Source organism: Eriocheir sinensis, chromosome 32, assembly GCF_024679095.1.
Source record: "Eriocheir sinensis breed Jianghai 21 chromosome 32, ASM2467909v1, whole genome shotgun sequence".
NCBI lineage: Eukaryota > Metazoa > Arthropoda > Malacostraca > Decapoda > Varunidae > Eriocheir > Eriocheir sinensis.
The window spans coordinates 8581322-8591321 of record NC_066540.1 but is presented as its reverse complement, the minus strand read 5'-3'; positions in this window follow the sequence as shown (position 1 = coordinate 8591321).

The following is a 10000-nucleotide window of genomic DNA, read 5'->3' as shown; positions in this document are numbered from 1 at the left end:
AATAACAATAGTAATTTATGAAATATATATATAAAAAAAAGACATATAACACTAATTAGGCATTTGCTCCGCGACGATATTTGTGTGCAGCAGGTCCAGTGCCAGCATCTTCACAAGCATTAGCCGAAGATGAACTTTAGTTCCACTCGGTATCGATACGCTGGCCATGAAGACGCTGTCAGGCGCTCCAACACCGTATGGTTTTCCTTTGGTGATCAACTTTATGTGCCTGATATGCCAGTTCGCCTTCACATTTAGCTTGTCTGAGTATAGGTGCTGTTGCTGGGTCTTCCTGGTGATCTGTGAGGCGGGGCACAGGTTTTCATTAGCATGAATCCATTACCGCGAAGCTTTTTGACGTTCCTCATCATATCACGGTCGCCAAACCTTGTAAAACGAGCGATGGTAGTCACTTAGCCTCACACGGTGCGCTGGATCCAATTGGATGTTTGGTAGCTGTAAATTATTTTCTAGTATTTTGTTGACCTTGATGGCAGTAGGTTGCTCCCATGTTTCCCTTCAGAACGCTCCTCAATACCGATTATCTACAAATCACGGCGCTGATTGTAATTCTTGATAGCTGTTTCTTCTAAATATGTAAGTGCTCGATGGCACGCACATGTCAGCTATAGCCTCATACACAGTGCCGCATATGTCGCTACTCTCTCTCTAGGGACTTTAGGCACACCCAACCGTTCTTAAAACAACCGAACTTAAAAAGAAAAGAAAAAAATAACATTAACTCCTTGAACCATTTAATCTCCCAATATTACTTAAATCATCTTCCCCTAACACCTTTACCCTTCAACTTCCTGTCCCATTCCACTGTTTCTTCCTCCTCCACATTCTGGTCTTCCGAAAAAAAATAGTAATGGACGGTACCGTAGATTTTTACGTCCTTTCCCCCCCCCCCCCCTTCCCTCCATCCCAGCAATTAACGAATCATTTTTTCTCTCTTTGTAAAGGTCGGTAAAGTAATATTTTTTATGAAGTTTGAAAAGTATTTAATGTTGAGTCACATCACGTAGTTGTTTTTTTTTAAGTTCATTGGCGTGGTTATAGTTAAATCTATTTTTCGTTTCGTTTTTCCTCCTCCTTCTCCTCCTCCTCTTTCTCTTTTTGTTCTTGTTGTTCTTGCTATTGATACTTCTGGTGCTAGAAGCTTGACTCGGCTTGTTTTCGACTCACTGATGTGACCTGAGTTGCCTGCTACATACTAAAGTACATTATGCGATACTTTGACTTCTTCCTCATGAGTAAATCTTCTCTCTCTGGTTGTATCGACAAAGTTTCATAAATCCAATGTACAAGGCTTTAGTTGAGCGTCCGACAGCAATGCACGGTGGAGCTTCGTTCTTGAAAGCTTAATAATCTCCTCAGTTAGTTCTACGCTACTTCTAACCCCACGGCTTCATAACACGTCTCAGCTGACTACTTAAGCACCTCGTCTGGAGCAACCTTGTTTATCCATGACCTCGTATGCGAAACCAACTCGTCACAGGTAATGGGGCATAAATAAATTGGGCTTGTTTTTTTCGGATAATTAACACGCTTCCCAAGACACTTTGAAACGAGAAGAACAATAAAACACAATAATACATTTATGCTACCGAGAATAATAATGCTGCTGTTGTCGCTGATGTGGTTGTTTATTTATTTATTTTGTAGTTCTGTAACTGATGTTAATGCTGTTGCTACTACTATTTTTGCTGGTGCTGCGACTATGCTGCTGTCCTGCTATTAAGGCTACTACTACTACTACTACTACTACTACTACTATTACTACTACATACTGCTACTACTACTATTATTACTACTGCTCTTCCTCCTCCTCCTCCTCCTCCTCCTACTACTACTACTACTACTACTACTACTACATACTGCTACTACTACTATTATTACTACTACTACTACTACTACTACTACTACTACTACTACTACTACTACTACCACCATCACTAACAATATTAATGAGATGAAATATACATCCATTCAGTAATTAATTGGCGTCGGTGACACCCCAAACTTTACTCCTTAAATATAATCGTTTCAAAGATGCATTTCACCGAATACGTGCAGGGAAAAAATGGTCGCTCGTTAATTGCTGAAAAAAATCGTCAATAATTAAGCACCTGTACCACGTCACACACACACACACACACACACACACACACACACACACACACACACACACACGGGAGCAGAACAAGGATAGTATCAATAATAGCGCAACAGTAGCTTCATTGTTATTATTGTTGTTAGTAGTAGTAGTAGTAGTAGGAGGAGGAGGAGGAGGAGGAGAAGCAGTAGAAAACAAAATGTAACAGCTGGAAAATAATCAGTAGAATCAGTCAGTCAGTCGGTAGCCGAGATATCAGCACCAACAACAAAGACTTGAAAAAAAAGTTAAGAGACGCAGAAATTGAAGTTGTAATATCATCAGTAGCAAGAATAGCGGCAACAGTAGTAACATTATCATTAAAAGCAGCACATCATCATCATCATCATCATTAGGAAAAACAACACTTGCAACACCAGCCTCACCAGCAGCAGTAACTGGAGCATCAGGAGCGGGAGCAGCGTGGCAGAGGCGATCCGTGCATCAAGGGGACGTGATGCCATAATTCCAGAGCAAGGACGGCTGGCAGGGGAGGGCGGGAGGGGGTGACGGGGTACGCATCTCCCCGCCAACATGGGCTGCAGCGGAGGGAGGCGGAGAGCGCGGCCCGTGGGGGATAAGGGCTGTTAGGCCGGCAAAATTGTGATGGTTATGGTGGGTCATTATACGAAAGCCCAGCGCGCGACGCCATGTTGGCAGACTGCTATTTCAGAGGGAAGAGTTGCGGCGCTGTGATGAAGTGGTGGTGCGGGGGTGGGTTGGGGGTGGTAAAGAGAGGGCAGGATTGGTAGTAGTGGTGGTGATGGTGGTGGCGGAGGTGGTTGGGCAATGAACAATGAACGGTGTTTTTGTTTGTTTGTTTGTTTGTTGGTTGGTGTTAATGGTGGTGAGGTTGATGGGGGGTAAAGAGAAGGGAATTTTGGTAGGAGTGGTGGTGATCGTAGTGATGCAATGAACAGTGTGGTTGTGTTTGCTTTTGTTTGTTTCTTGACATTGATGGTGGTGGTGATAACTGTAGTGATAGTGAATGGTATGGCTGTTTTGAGGGTGATGATGATAATGGTGCGGGAAGGTGATGATGTGATATTGGTGGTGGTGAAGTTAATAGAAATGAAGGGACAAAGGGTGGGGGGGGGGGGGGGGGTAATATACATCTTGAAATACACAACAACCAGAAGGGGGCGCTGTCACGAACCTTGGTGGGTGAATGGGTCCGCCTTGGTAGAGCACCCGTCCAGGAGGCCCGCCAGTGAGGATAGTGGTGATAGGGAGGGCAGGACTAACGGATAGAGGGGGAGGGAGGTGGCTTGGTGGTATGTAATGATGGTTATGGTGAAATGAACAAAGAATGACGTGGAGTTTACTGTTGTTGTCGGTGGCTTAAAGGAGGTGGTGGTGGTGGTGGTGTCAGTGATAAGAGAGGGCGTTGAAATCATGCTATATAGTTGTTGCTGGTGTGGTGGCAATAGTGTATGTTAATGGTGTGTGTCAGGGTGATGATTACTGGTAGTGTGGAGGGGGGGAGGTGACTTGGGACACCTAATCTAAGCAGGTGATGTTGTAGATGTGGGAGGTGTAGGTTTGCAGGGAACAACAATCTGTGTGGTGAGGTGACGGTATATGGTTGCAGTGGTAGTGATGGTGGTGGTGACGGCTCAGTGATAGTGTTGGCGATGATACGCGACCAATGATACGTGACTCGATGGAAAATGAATATACTATGAATGTGAGTACCACTGATCAGTAACGGTAATTTGGTGATGTGTGTTGATTAGACTGTAGAGGGAAGAAATAGATGCACATAACGATATTGATAACTCGGAGAACTTACGCAGCTGCAGTACTGCCATCTACTCATAAGCATTGTACCCACTTTGGATTCTAATGATGGGAATGATGTCGAAAATAAATCTGGGATAAACGCTGAAAAGGATGATGAAAATGATAATGCTACACCTGCAGAAATTAATGTAAGATCATGACTCTCTTTTCACTTATGGCCCGTAATACAAAATGATAAAATAAAGAAAATTAACTCTCATTGATTTATCATTGCAGAACTTATCATTCGTCAGTTACCTAATAAGAAAATAGAGTGCATCATGCTATTTTTTTTACATCTTACTGGAGTACTATTGAAATAAAACCAGACGAGTACTATTAATGTTTATATAAAGGCGCACAACACATAACACACTTCAGGGAATGTAAAGCCGATTAATGACATATGTGAGTGGCCGAGTGGATGGAAGAGCGAAGGTAATAGTTGCATGGAAAAGGGAATGCGTGTGTATTTACATGTTTTAGCATCAGACGAATAGAGAAATGTTGTATAGAGAGACGGAGGGAAGGAATAGGAGGATAGAGAATGGAAGGAAAGGAAAGGAAGGGAAAATATTGGAAAGGAAAAGATATCAAAGTGATGGAATGGGAAGGATAGGGAAAGGAATGGAAGGAAGAAAAAGCGAAGGGAAATGTAGGTAAAGAAAATCAAATGATGGGATAGGAAGAGATAGGGGAAGGGAAGGATAAAATAGGAAAAGAAAATGAAGGGAATGGAAAGATTGGCATGGCAAAGGAAATGGAGGGAAGGGAATGTGGAATGTGTACGTGCATTTGAATGTCTGCCTGTATGTCTGTATGTACCCTAGGTAGAGAAATGTAGCATAACTGAGAGGGGGAGGGAAGGGAAGAGTTGGGAATGGAGGGGAGGGGAGGGAGGCAGCGAGGTGGGGATAATGCAAGTGAGTGGAGGGGGATTAGCGAGGCGCGGGTCGGAGCACTGCAGCAGATCCCCTAAGACTGCTTAATCCCCGCGGCCCGCTGCTCGCCACCCATTAACCACACGCGCGGCGCCCTCACCACCACTACCATCACTGCCATCACCACCATCACTGCCATCACCACCATCACTGCCATCACCACCACCAGCGCTGCTTCTGTCACTGCCATCATCACCACCACTGTTATCACTGCTTCCTGTCACCATCACAATCATCACTGCCTCCATTTAACATTTAACATCACCCCCCTCCATCACCATCACTGCCATCACTATCACCACTTCCATGATCACCACCACCATCAATGCAACCGCAGTACTCTATCGGCCCTTCCAAGTCTCTTATCCCCCCCCCCCTCTCTCTCTCTCTCTCTCTCTCTCTCTCTCTCTCTCTCTCTCTCTCTCTCTCTCTCTCTCTCTCTCTCTCTCTCTCTCTCTCTCTCTCTCTCTCTCTCTCTCTCTCTCTCTCTCTCTCTCTCACACACACACACACACACACACACACACCGCTATTAGTGTACAGCTCTTCATTACCGCCCCTTATAACCATCCCTCATGCACAGCCTCCTCCCCTCCCCGCCCTTCCCGAGCCACCACGCGCAGGTCTTGCCAAGGGGAGGGATGGGTGGCAGCCGGAGAGTCACACGCCCACCCTCTTCCCCACCCCCCGTGCATGCTCTTCAGCCCTTCAGCCTTCCAAACTAACCTGTCTCGCGCTGTGTTGTCTGGTGGCTAAGGAGAGAGAGAGAGAGAGAGAGAGAGAGAGAGAGAGAGAGAGAGAGAGAGAGAGAGTAGTAGAGTGTAGTGTAGTATGGAGATAATTCTGTTCGGCAAAAAAGGTCACTGTGGGAGCCAATTTCCCGCTGGGTAATACGGCTAAAAGTTTATTCTCACATTTATAAAGTAATTGGCCGTATTTTGGAGAGTGTAATTTTCCCGCCGATGCCCCGCGCGTAAGATAAGGCCGATAAATCCTTGACTATCACCTCGCCGGAGCCACGCCTCGCCCAGGTACACCTTGATTACAGGCGGGGCTATGTGCGCCACCTGAGCCACCTGAGCCCACAGTCACGGCGCAGAGGCAGCAGGCACGCGGGGCAGGGCAGGGCAGGGCAGACACATATGCACACACACACACACACACACACACACACACACACACACACACACACACACACACACACAGTAAAATACACATAAGGAGAGAGAGAGAGAGAGAGAGAGAGAGAGAGAGAGAGAGAGAGAGAGAGAGAGAGAGAGAGAGATTAATAATTATAAATTGCAAGTCATAGAGAACTTCTTGAATTTTTTTTTTTACAATAGAAAGGGAATTGAAAAGCAAGCATGCTATTATTAGTGTATCTCGATGAGTAAATTTGGAAATCAGCTCCAATCGATCAGTGCAGCTGTTAGTCAACGGGTTTATTCCGACCTTTGAGTGTCATGCCTTTTTCTTTATCTGTCAATGGAAAATATTTTGATTAGTTCAAATAGCTCTACGATGAGGGTGCTCCGCGAAGAAGTATTTCATGCTGGATAAGTTTTGCAAAAAATTGTTGGTTTTGCGACTTCGCATTGATCTTCACATTTAACAATTTCAGAATGCGTCTGTGAGCGTGCATGTACAGAATTTTATGTCCTTGCTGAAGGCGGACCAGTCGGTGACAGCAGTAGTATTAGTCCATGCTGTTAAAAAAAAAAGCCGTGCAGTCTTAATTATTATTTTCTGTATACATTATTGGAAAAGTGTTTTTGATATGGGATAAAGACGTTTTTCGTGTTTTAAAATTTGTTTTTTTCAGTCCGTAGTTAAAAAAAAAAAATTCTTAGGTTTACCATAACTTTTCTGATTTATTGGAGGCCGTAAAAGTGTTACCCGGGTTTTGATAAATACATGATCTATTAATCTCACATTTTCAGCAAAATTTAAAAAAAAGTAGGGCGTGAGGCAGGCTGAGGGTGAGGCCTTTACTATAGTCTGTCCAAAAGAAATGTCCCTTTGGCGCGTAGGTAGCGTTTGCCAAGCCTTTCCTGACTGGAGATTGTCAATCACACTTGTTCTTGTGTTATAAGTTATTTTTCTTTGGTAACCTCTCCTCCAAGATTTATAATTATTGTTGGCACAATTAGACGCTGTACTGATTGTAAAAGTCACATAAGTTTATAAAAAAAAAATCAGTAAAACACAAAGAAATTGTGACGGGTGCAAGTCATAGAGCAGTTCCGAAATGTTACACCACTTTTGCATATTGGCCATTTGTGTCATTAAAATTAATTAGTCCGGAAATAAAAAAAAATCGCCCTATAAAGAGATGTTGTGGGAACGTCTTGGAAGTGAAACTAAGTGTTTGTTTATGGGTTATGGCATGTGCTGACCCTCCGGGGTGTTCATCATGTGAGCCAATGAGTAACGTAAACGCGGTTGGCAATGTCCGTAGACTTACATCCATCACGACCTCCAACGGTCCGCCCCGTAAAACATTGTCTTACAGACCTTGGAGAGTTGAGGGCAATCTGTTGAAAGTAATGCTGAAAAAGTTTCTGCTGATCATTTTGATGGTGCTAAATGTGGTTGGAGATTCTGTGAGACTATGTTATATAAATGTTTCATAATAGTGGCAATTATTAATTTTTTTCCCTGTATAAGAGGTGTGCTAAGATAAATACCATAGACAAATATTGCACGAAAGGATGTTTAATTGATAGTCAACCTCCACGAGAGCCAGTGAGAAATCCAGCCGATCAGGAGAGGCACGGCGCCGTGACGGCGGACACTGCTGTCTGAGGAACACTTTGAATAAAATAAAAATTATAATTAGCATTATATATATATATATATATATATATATATATATATCTATATATATATATATATATATCTATATATATATATATATATAATTGCAACATGTCAGTAGACAACCATTTTACCTCATTTCCTCTCATTCCACCGCCGTGCTCCTCTCCTCCCTTTCCTTTTGTACTCCAAACCTCTCCCTTCTCTCCTTCCCTCCTTTACTCGTGTGGTAGTGGAGAGGTGGAGGAGGAGGAGGAAGAGGAGGAGGAGGAGGAGGAGGAGGAGGAGAGAGTAACAAATAGGATCAGGAATAGGAGAAAGAGGAGAAGCAATAGGAAGAAGGAAAGAAAAAGAGGAGAGGGAGAAAGAGATGGTAGGAAGGAGAATGAGGTGCAGCAAGAGAAGGAGGAGGAGGAGGAGGAAGGTTAAGGGAGGGTTGAAGGTAGGTAGGTCGGGAGAGGCGGAGGGAGCAAGGGGGCGGCTCTCCTCGGTAATTCTGCACATTATTCACGGCAAGTTTGTGGTGGAGCGCCATCAAAACAAGGCCCGGGATCAGCCGCGGACGCTGCCTGTGCAAGATGGCAACAATTAAGATGAAAAATAAACACGAGAGTTGGTAGCGTCGCGTTAATGATGTGTGGAGGATCATCACGGCGGGAGGTGGCGGTGGTGTGTGTGTGTGTGTGTGTTTGTGTGAGTGTGCGTGTGTATTTTCAGTTCCCTCCTAGTTGTGCCTCCTTTCCTTCCTCTCCCTGCGTGCCTCCCTTCTTCCTCCTCCTCCTCTTCCTCCTCCTCCTCTTCCTCCTCCTCCTCCTCCTCCTACACACACACACACACACACACACACACACACACACACACACACACACACACACACACACAAACACACACACACATTCTCTCTCTCTCTCTCTCTCTCTCTCTCTCTCTCTCTCTCTCTCATTGTGATTAGTGGATAGGTAGATGAGTAAGGAGAAGAGTTTGATCGAGTGAGTGAGTGAGTGAGAGTCAAGGAGTGAATGAGTAAGAGTGAACGAACGAGTAAGGAAAGGAATGAGGGAGGAAAGGAATGAGTCAGTGAGTGAACAAGTCAGTGGGTGAGAATATGATCAAGAAAAAAAGTGAGGGAATAAGTGAGTAAGGGAGGGAGCAAACGATTGAGTGAAAAAGGGAGGGTATGAAATATTGAGTGAGCGGGTGAATGAAGTAGCGGAAGTGTGTGTGGGGGGGGGGGGGGGAGGGTTGATTGGTTTAGATGATTCTGAGCTAGGATAGGGAGAGGGAGAAGGAAAGAAAAGATAGAGGCAGACGAGGGATGGAGGGAGGAAGGGAGAGGAGGGGGGGTGCTGGGAACTATTGAATGCAAGACACTTTTGGCCTCAAGAATCGCTTTCCCTTAGCTGTGCGGCTCTCACCCCCCTCTTCTTCCCCCCTGCCTTTCCCTCCTCTTCCCTCTACAGTACAGCCTAGGAGGTAGAGGTGTAGTAGTATCGCTGTCACTACTTCTGGGACGAGGATATTCTCTCTCTCTCTCTCTCTCTCTCTCTCTCTCTCTCTCTCTCTCTCTCTCTCTCTCTCTCTCTCTCTCTCTCTCTCTCTCTCTCTCTCTCTCTCTCTCTCTCTCTCTCTCTCTCTCTCTCTCTCTCTCTCTCTCTCTCTCTCTCTCTCTCTCTCTCTCTCTCTCTCTCTCTCTCTCTCTCATATCGCGAAATGGCCCTTGTGTTTTTATTCTAAATATTATTTAAGTATTTTTATACATTAATATGTTGTAGTTACCGGTTTTGCTGTTAAGCTTCAACACTAATATTATCTTTAGCTGAGCCGTCTTCGTCATCGTTCTTTCAATTGTCTTAAGTCCATGCTGTACTCGATAAAATTAATCGTTGCTGGAGGTCTTTCTTTACACTTTCTTGGCTTAGAATTCATAATGTAAGTTTTAGCAACGTATCACACTCGAGGGTTGTCGCGATTAATATCATTAACATAAAACAACCCATTACTTGAGGGCTGTCTTTACTATCTGCCTTCAACTCATCCCTCCGCCTCACGCCTCTCCAACAAGCCTCATCTCTTCAATCCCTCCCCTCCCCTTACTCTTACAGGTGGCCGTGAAGCAGCAGCAGCAGCATCAAGAGAAGCAAGTATCCGTCGTCTTAAGCCAATAACATTAGCGCCGAGCTGCCGGCGTTCGCGACTCACAATTGGCTGCGATCTAAACCGCATTGCCGGGCTAAGCCAATCGCGTTCGAGGCAGCCGCTCAGGTCCGCCCCCCTTGTCGCCCTAAGGCAGCTCACGACGTCC